This window comes from Pseudonaja textilis, chromosome 1, assembly GCF_049901715.1.
Source record: "Pseudonaja textilis isolate UNSWEBS1 chromosome 1, rPseTex1.2, whole genome shotgun sequence".
Classification (NCBI taxonomy): domain Eukaryota; kingdom Metazoa; phylum Chordata; class Lepidosauria; order Squamata; family Elapidae; genus Pseudonaja; species Pseudonaja textilis.
Window position 1 is genome coordinate 134,482,475 of NC_141990.1, and position 10,159 is coordinate 134,492,633.

The 10,159-nt window shown below is 42.6% G+C and overlaps 1 long non-coding RNA gene across 2 annotated transcripts in view; it reads left to right on the forward strand.

The window, feature by feature from the left end:
- LOC148127825 (uncharacterized) overlaps positions 1 to 4,225 on the forward strand; it is a 64,638-nt gene extending 60,413 nt beyond the window's left edge. For both annotated transcript variants that reach the window (XR_015740263.1, XR_015740262.1), the window contains exons 5-6: positions 2,115 to 2,286; positions 3,885 to 4,225. This is a non-coding gene — a long non-coding RNA (uncharacterized LOC148127825). The remainder of the gene's footprint in view (positions 1 to 2,114; positions 2,287 to 3,884) is intronic.
- Positions 4,226 to 10,159: the final 5,934 nt, after the last annotated feature.

Consider the following 10,159-nt stretch of genomic DNA (forward strand, 5'->3'; position numbering starts at 1 on the left):
CTTTCCCTCTTTCTTCTCCCTGCTCCTCCTCCTCCTTCCCTTGTGCTGGCCGCTCTGTTGCCTGTTTTTTCGTTTCAGCACAGCGCCCAGGATCCCGCTTTGATAGCGGTGTATGTGTGTGATAATAATTTGCCTGGCTAAAATAACCCTGCAGTCTCCCCTCCATTGGGCCCAGCTTTGATTGTGCTGCCAACTTAATGCCTCCTTGCCCCTCTCACTTTTGCTGCAGACTGACCAACAGCCCCTGCACGCAGCTCCATGGGGAGGAGAGGAGCCCCAGTTCCCTCCAATTCTTCACCTTCTCATGTGAGCCCTCAGGAGCATCAACTCCTTGTCTCTATGGTAACCTCTCCTCATTCCTCGAAAACCTTGCCTCTTAAAGGAGCCATGTCCAGAAGGTTGGAACAGCCATGAGACCAATGTGCAGACAAGCACCCTTGAAGTGACCTTTTGGCAAAGGGTGGAAATTTAACACTTGGTTCGCCCAGGGTCAGTTGGCTGTCACTGGAGGATGGGGATGGGCCACGCCTCCCACGACAGCCAATCTGACCCTGGGCGAACCGGTTGTTAAATTATTTGAATTTCACCACTGTGCCTGTTCCTATTTGGCCTTTGAGTTGGGAGGGAGGCAAAATCACTTTGCCTTCCACTTACCAATGAGCACCCCTTAATTTGCAGACTTCACCTGGAATTTCCTAGAAAGTAATGTTTCTTAAGCCCATTTTGGAATGGTTCTGTTACCACCACTGTTTCCAACACTGCAGGGAGAGTCGTTGTGTAATTTGTGCTAATAATGAGGTAATCTGAAAGGCTGGATTTATCTTTTACCTTTCCCTGCAAGCGGCCACATATCACATTTTACGAGCTTCAAAACTCTGCATTCGGAAGTCTTAATGTTGATGGAAGAGATCTGGATCTCTGCCTCAAAGTTCTACCTTCCTGAAACTGCTACATCATCCCTAACAACCAACAAAAGGATTGCAGTTCTGGCTTTCTTCCTTTTCCCTCCTAATGCCCTCCCTCTTTTCTCCCCACTTTGCAATGCAATACCAAGAAGGAAGAGAGTCAAATTCCCACCTCCAATTCATTGCTCGCTTTCTGCCACAATCTGTTAATAGCAGCTTTCTCTATAAAAAAAGATAATGCTGTTAGAAACCCAACTGTCCTTTATTGTTATTGTTGCAAAACAAAACAAAACAAAAATCACCCCTAGCTGAGCTATAAGCATGACATAGAAGCTGTGAAAGAATTTAAAAAAAAAAAAACTCCAATGGTACAAACTGAAAATGCTTTAAAAAAAACAACCTGTTTTTTGGATCTCTCCTCTGAGTCTGCATTTGTTCTTACTCTACAAGATGCAATAATGGATGATGAATTTAGCAGATTACAGGTGTTGATTTAGAGAGGTTTCAGATAATATATATAGAGAGAGGGTAGAATGACAAATGTTTGGAAAACTAAAACGTTGGGAATCTGACATAAAGGATGAGGAATATATGCCATTGCAAAGGAAACCTCAAGTTTATGAGCAATACCCCATAATTCTTACCATTCATCAACACACACACACACACACACACACACACACCTCTCTTACAGCATTATTGCAAAGATGGGTAGATCTAAAGTACTCTGTATGTCTGTGATAGGTGCTAAAATATTCTATCTATCTTTAGATGAATGATAAAAACCTGTTGTGTGTTACATTCAGTAACATATGAAGCATATTTTTCTAATACACATTTTATATAGTTTTTTTCCCAGTCATTATAGCAATAGCACTTAGACTTATATATTGTTTCACAGTGCTTTACAGCCCTCTCTACAGAGTGAGCCTATTGCCCCCAATAATCTGGGTCCTCATTTTACTGAACTTGGAAGGATGGAAGGTTGAGTCAACCTTGATCCGGTCAGGATCGAACTCCTGACTGTGAGCAGAGTTAGCCTGCAATACTGCATTCTAACCACTGGGCCACCATGGCTCTTTATTACTATTACTAGCTTCCAAGCAGCATTGTGCAATGAGTGAAGATACCATAGCAGCAGTAGAAGTGCAGTAAGGTCATGGGAAGGACCAAGTCCTCTGTGCTATTCATACCAGTGTTTTTTTAAAGGTGGCAACTTTAAGATGAGCTGTCTGGGGAATTCTGGGAATTGAAGTTCAAACGTCGCAAAACCTGCCAAACTTGAGAAACCCTGATCTACGTGGATATCAATCTATGCTTTTGACCGCAAGCTGCCTTTGCAGTTACTTTTGAGTGACAGCCACTTTCGGTGTCTACGAAGGTAAATGAGGGTGTGTGTAGCAACTGGGGGAAGAGATAGCTGAACTCATTCTTTCTCCCCCCACACACAGTGATGGAATTCAAAAAAATATACTACCAGGCTTTGTGGGCATGGCAGGGGAAGGATACTGTAAAATCTCCATTCCCCCACCACTCCTGGGGGAAGGCAAAATCCCATTCTCTCCCCATCTCACTAACCTGCTTTCCAGCTCCGTTCTCCTGTGCAGGGCAACAAAAGAAGACCCAGCCAATCAGCTGGGACTCGGGAGGCAGAGAATAGATGGAAGCGGGGCCAGTCAGAGGTGGTATTTGCTGGTTCTCTGAACTACTCACAATTTCCGCTACTGGTTCTCCAGAACTGGTCAGAACCTGCTGAATGCCACCTCTGCCCCCCATCCAGGGTGGGTGTTGCACCCAGAATATTGGCAAGATTCCAGCGATCCTTTAATGAAAGTCCAATTTACATCATCCCTTGGTCTGTACAATTCACCATCTAGTCACCTAACTGGCTCCTAACTGGCTCTGTAGAAATAAATTAGAAAAGTTGTCCTTTAATCGAAGTCAAACCCTAAGATGGCCATCCATCTCAAAGGTTAAAGCCATGTTATAAAGCCTTCTGCTAAGTTATTTATACAGTCGGTGAGAAGAGAGAGGTCAGGATATTGATTTCCACAAAATGCCAGCAGTTCAAGGATGTAGAAAGACTTATTTCTTTTTTTCCCCCTGTACTCTACACAATTTATTAAAGATAACCACTAACAGCATTAAACAAAAAAAAAAATAGCACGCGACATATAATTTATACATTTGCTATTTTGTGGGTCCTATGGCTTATCATGAACTTATTTCATACATCATGATTCATCCTAAAACATGTGAATTTCAGAAATAGTGCAACACAACAGCTTCCAAATGATAGGACTATCTGCATTAAAAATAACAGCCATTGTTTTTGTTGTTAGAAGAGCATCAACAAAAAATTTAACCTTGCAGTCTGTGATATGAATGAAATGATGTGATAAAGCCAATTTATTGAAACTAAACTTTAGCCCTGGTCAATTCCTGAACAAGAGGAATCTCTCATGTGATGGCAAGTATTTTGCCTTTTTAAGTTCCATAACAGAAAAGAGGTAGAATATAGACATATGGCTACCGTGTCTTGTTATAAAATGGGTACCATAATGTTTTTGGGTGCATCTTTCAGTTATGGAATCTTTAGCTATGGTGGCTGCAGTACTGCAGGCTACTTCTGCTGACTGCCAGCTGCCAGCAGTTCAGCAGTTCAAATCTTACCGGCTCAAGGTTGACACAGGCTTCCATCCTTCTGAGGTCAGTAAAATGAGGACCCAGATTGTTGGGGACAATAGGCTGACTCTGCAAACGGCTTAGAGATGGCTGTAAAGCACTATAAAGCAGTATATAAGTCTGAGTGACCATTTAGAACTGTGATAGAAGACTGCAGGCTCCATATTCTGAAGGGCAAAAAGGCACATGATGTATACTTAGAGAGTTCTTAGATGTGTGTCATCCTGAATTCCTTCCAGAACCAAAAAAAAAAAGCTTTTTACTGGATCTTTCTTCTGTATGTTTTCCCCATAGCAAACACCTGGGACAGAGAAAGAGTAAATTCACACACTGGATCTCAATAGCTGATCTAACTTGGATCTCCTGACAGCTACTCTATCAACAGCAGGGAAGGAAAAACCCCTATTTATAGGCTGTTTGGAGCCATTCCAAAGCATCTCATTCACTGGTAAGATTTTGAACCAGACACGTCTTTAGTGCAGGCCATTAAAGCTCCATTAAAGCTTTTTTAACTCCTGTGATCAGACATAACATCAGATTTAACAATAAAAGGATGGAATAGCTTTGTATCGTACAAGTGGGCAATATTTTTAACAGCTTACTTATCAGAAATAAATCAACAGTGGTATTTCATCAACAACTCGGTTCACAAGCTCATTTTGTTTTCATATCCTGGTTTTATCTAACAGTGGTTTGTACAAATGACAGCCACCTTAGTTTGAATAAAATGAAAATGTACAGTTCAGAACAAACAAGGAATTAAACATTTCCAATGTTAATAATGATGATTAATCATTTTACCTGATGAACAATGGCTCAAGGTAACATACAGTGAATTAAAATTGTAATTAAAGAAAAAAAAACGCAACACCTTTGAACTCTGATGTTGCAGACGATTCCTGACAATACCATGGACAATAACAACAAACAAATTGAATCAGTGGTGTCCGGCAGCAGCCAAAAAAGCTAATACAATCCTTGGTTGTATAAACAGAGGCATAGAATCAAAATCACATGAAGTATTAGTATCATTTTATAAAGCCTTAATAAGGCCACACCGAGAATACTGCATCCAGTTTTGGTCACCACATTACAAAAATAGTCATAGGGTACAATAAGTAATCAAAACATACTCGGAAACAGTCAATATAAATCGTAAGGATACAAGCAATGAAGTTACAGTCACTCAGTCACAAGTGGGAGGGGTGAGCGATAAGGAGTGATGAGAAGATTAATAGTAGTGCAGACTTTGTAAATAGTTGGACAGTGTTGAGGGAATTCTTTGTTTAGCAGAGGGATGGCTTTCGGGGAAAAAATGTTCTTGTGTCTAGTTGTTCTGGTGTGCAGTGCTCTATAGCGTTGTTTTGAGGGAACGAGTTGAAACAGTTTATGTCCAGGATGTGAGGGGTCTGTAAATATTTTCACAGCCCTCTTTTTGACTTGTGCAGTATACAGGTCCTCGATTGAAGGCAGGTGGGTAGTAATTGTTTTTTCTGCAGTCCTAATTACTCTCTGGAGTCTGTGTCTGTCTTCTTGGGTTGCAGAACCAAAATATTCCAGTACCAGAAAGAGGAGGGCGCCTAATTTATTGGCTAAAGCACCCTAGGGCAGGACAAGAAACAATGGATGGAAACTCATCAAGGAGAAAAGCAACCTGGAATTAACTGCCTAACAGTGAGGGCAATTAACCAGTGCAACAGCTTTGTCTTCAGAAGTTGTAGGTGCTTCATCCCTGGAGATTTTTAAGAAGAGACTAGATGATCTCTTGTCTGAAATGGTATAGGGTCTTCTGCTCAAGCAGAAGGCTGGACGAGAAGACCGCTAAGGTTTCTTCCAGCTCTAGTCTGATAGATTGATTGATCGTAACCATTAGATCATCAGACAAATCAACCCAGAGTTCTCACTTGATGCACAAATGACAAGGCTCAAATGATCCTACTTGCGACACATTATGCTAAGTCCCATCTCCCTGGAAAAGGCTCCAATATGGGAAAAGTGGGAGGAAAGAGAAAAGGATAACCAGCAGCAGAGGGAATGAACTCAATTGCAGTGGATATGAGTGCATCATTGGGAGACATAAAAGGACTGGCTAGAGATACATCATCATGGATTGATGTGGTAGCTAACTGAAAATGGCTTAATGGCATAAAATCTGTGTATTGGGAAAACACACACACATCTAACGGTTTTTCAAGCTGAATCACAAACTGCCCTGCCGCAGACTTTCCTTCCTATACAAAGAGGAGGGAATGGAATCAGAGATCTAGGCAGGGGTGGGATTCAAATTTTTTAACAACCGGTTCTGTGGGCGTGGCTTAGTTGGTGGGCGTGACTTGGTGGTCATGTGACTGCCTGGGCATGGCCAACTCAATATCACTCACATCGAGGCATGCATCTCCTTCCCTGGCCTCTCATGACTGTGGGGATGCTGCAACAGTCGTAAGTGTGAAAAATGGTCATAAGTCACTTTTTTCAGTGCCATTGTAACTTTGCATGGTCACTCCACACAAGCAAAGTACCAGCAAAGGAGAGAAAAAAAACTCCAGAGAAGTTCCAGAGACAGGAAGTTTAGTACTGCCAAGAATGTAATAAGGGTCAACGGAGAGGCAGTTTCTGTAAGCAACCCCAGAATGTTTCCTTCCTACCTTCCTTACAGGATTAGGCCAGTAATTTCTTCTAACAACCAGTTCTCCGAACTGCTTCGAATGTTAACAACCGGTTCTAGCGAATAGGTGTGAACCTATAGAATCCCACCCCTGGATCTAGGGGTCATGCCAGCTTCTGAAAATAACCATGACTTATTTTATCTGAACTGTCTGATAGTTGTGTAAAACATCCAGACAACCTTGCAGGATAGGTGTACTTATAACTGCAGGGGTGGGCTTCAAAAATTTTAGCAAAGGGTTTCTCTGTCCAGTCGCTGGGTGGGAGTGGCTATGGTGGGCATGGCCTAGTCAGCCTCCTGCACCACTGTGTGTGTGTGTGTGTTTGCCCTCCCCAGGCTCCAGAGGCTTTCCTCAAGCCTCCAGGAGGGTGAAAACGCCTCCCTGGGCTCCGGAGGCTCTCTGGAAGCCAGAAACGGGCCCATTTCTGGCCTACCTGAACTTCCAGGAGGCCCATTTTTTGCCCTCCCTGAGCCTCCGTGTGTGCCCTCCTCTTACCTGCATCCAAAACAGGACATGCGAAGACTCCTGGGAGAGGAGGGGCAGGGTTGGCAGGGACAGCCAGGAGTGGGATTTGGGGGGTTCTCTGAACTGCACAGAATCTTAGCTAGGGGCTCTTCCGAACCGCTGTGAACCCCAGCAACTCACCCCTGGGTATATGGCTCTTCAAGCCCAGAATATATAGCAGACGCTCTAATATCTGTTTATTAGTTAAGCAGGAATTTCTGGAATTTGACTCCAGGTGGAGAAGATATATTTTCTTGTAGCCAATATTTATAACTGCTTAAAAACAGGAGCTTGCATAATCAGTGGGGAACTGAGTAAAGGCTTAATTTATTAGAAAAGAAAAAGGTTAAAGCTGAGAATTTTTAATCTAATACACATAGCTAAATATTCCCACCTGTGCCGAGTCCAACTGAAATTAATGGGTCCTGTCACAGCTGCTGAGACCCACAGATTACATACATTGAAAGTGTAGGGGAAGCTATTTAATTGAAAGCCATATGGAAACTGAGTTAAGCTTTCATGGCTTATTAGTATCTTTCTAGCAAGACTTTCCCCCTTTTCTTTCTCTCCAAAAGATCTAATTTAATCCTTTTTCCTGTTAAAACTGATTGTTATATTTTTGGCTATCAACCATGACAAAACATCGTTATTTTTTATGATAGTTGTCCAACTTAATATCACAATGTAATCAACTGCACGTTGATGAAAATTAAGTGGCTCCTAACTTAATGTACAGGTAGTCCTTCACTTATGACCACAACTGAGCCCAAACTTTATATTGCTAAGTGAAATATTTGTTAGTGAGTTTTGCCGCATTTTGAGACCTTTCTTGCCACAGTTGTTAAGTGAGTCACTGCGGCTGTTAATTTAGTAATGCAGTTGTTAAGTCAATGGGGAAAATGGTTTCCCCATTGACTTTGCTTTTCAGAAGGGGATCAGATGACCCTGGGATATAGCAACGGTCATAAATATGAACCAGTTGCCAAGGCTCTGAATTTTGATCACGTGATTACAGGGATGCTGCAATGTTGCAAATTGTTGAAATGTTGAAAAGTCCCCCTTTTTAGCGCCGTTGTAACTTTAGTGAACGGTCACTAAATGAACTGTTGTAAGTCAAAGACTATTTGTATTTTATTCCAAATAGGTTACAGTAAGGTAAAGGTTTCCCTCGCACATACATGCTAGTCATTTCTGGCTCTAGGGGGTGGTGCTCATCTCCGTTACAAAACTGGAGAGCCAGCGCTGTTCAGAGACATCTCCATGGTCATGTGGCTGGCATGACTAAACGCCAAAGGTGCATGGAACGCTGTTACCTTCCCACCAAAGTAGTCCCTATTTTTCTACTAGCATTTTTACATGCTTTTGTTGTGGTTTGCTGGCAGCCAGTGAGGACGCCAAAGGTATCGGGCAGTGAGGACAAAAGGGAACCCATCAGGGAGTCTGGTGAGGACTTGGCCGAGGGTCCTGCATCTGATGCAGGGATGGGGCCAGGACCATTTGGGAGTGGGGTGATGCCTTCGGAGCCTTTGGAATTTGGCAGCAGCAAAGCAGAGCACCCTGGGGAGCCCGTTCCCAGTGTGCATGTGCGCAGGGCTGCTAGAAGGAGAGAGAGCAACTGAAGCAGCAAGGGCAACTCAGGAGTAAGGCTGGGAGGTGATTGCTCCTCTTATAAGGGATAAAAGCCAGCCCTCGGGGATGTGCTCTTTGCAGGAAGCAAAGAAGGTCATTAGATTCTGATTCCTCATTCCAGCCCTGCGGATTCTGTTTTGTCTTTGCTGGAACTTCTGTCAGCTTATCTGCTGATTAAGTGAACGTCTATTTCTTGGCAGCCTTTTACAACCTTGAAAGGCGTGCTCTTATCTCAGACAATTGTATTTAATGAGTTTTGGCTGGGAATGCAAATAATTCCCAGTGTCGCATTAAAAAAGGTTTGCTTTTACACACAGCATGTGTTTTCTTTATTTTGAAGGAAGCCTGGGTCAGAACAACTTTCGAACTGCTCAGATGGCAGAAGCTGGGACAAGTAATGGGAGCTCACCCTGTTATGCAGCTCTAGGGATTCGAACCACTGAACTGTCAACCTTTCTGATTGACAAGCTCAGTGTCTTAGTCCTTGAGCCACTGTGTAGGCAAAGTTAATGATGTCAAGCACAGTATATTTAAAGCCTCAAAAGGTTTGGTGAATGCTTTTAGTGTGACAGTGATCCCCTCTAATCTTTCTATTAATATTATCACCTAGTAACTGTTACTGAAATCTTTTTGTTTAGCTTCTAAGTGTAAGATATAAAAGTGAAGGAATCCCTTTGTATTTTATGCCACTAATTGTTGCTGACTGTAGTGGGTGGTGCTTATCTCCCTTTTAAGGACCAGCGCTGTCTGAAGATGCTTCTACAGTCATGCGGCCAGCATGATGTCAGGGAGCGCTGTTACCTTCCCACCAAAGTGGTATCTATTTATCTACTCACATTTACATGCTTTTGACAGTAAATTTTTAGGAGGTGGGGCAAGGATATGAGCTCATCCTGTCCCATGGCACTCAGGTCTTGAACTTGGGCTGCTGGCTTTCCAGCTCAGAAGTCCATCATCTTAACCACTGAGCCATCACACTGTCCAAGTGTAAGACATATCAGAATTAAAAAAATCAGTATCAACAGGCAGGCACACAGAAGCACACCGAAACACACACATGCACACACACATGCCTCTATCCCAGATGAGATTCATACTGAGTTTCTATATAGAATGTTCTCCTTGAATACACTCTTGTCAAACTCTCTCAGGAGTAAAGAGGAAATCTGACCTTTGCTATTTCCTTTTCCCATTGCAGGTCCTAGTGCTATTTCTTATGCTGTTCTAGAGACTCTCCTGGCCTTTTAGAGCAAATTTTAAAGAGGGCACAAGGAGAAGTAATTTCAAGGAAAATTATGTCCTCAGTTCAATCAGTGGAGTTTCTTCACCAGATCTAAGTCTTTCTATTCACCAGAGACAAGGTCATATTATAGTTAATAAAGTATAAAATTCGATGCGTAAAAGGATTGTGGGGGTGAGGGTGGAACAGAAAGAAAAAGCAGAGCTGCACCATTAGATCTAGCAAATCAGAGTAATCTAATGTATTTTCTTGTTTCTCAATTATTCCAGTTTAACTCTTGGTTTAAAAACACACACACAAAAATACTTTTGAATGAAACATCCCCCAAGATGCAATCCTTAATGCTTAGGACAATATCTCTGGGACTATTGAATAGGGCCAACGCTGTCTGAAGATGCTTCTGCAGTCATGTGGCCAGCATGATGTCAGACAGTGCTGGCCCTATTGAATCCCACCCAGGGGTGGGATTCTACCAGTTTGCACCTATTTGCTAGAACCGGTTGTTAACATTCTAAGCAGTTCGGAGAACC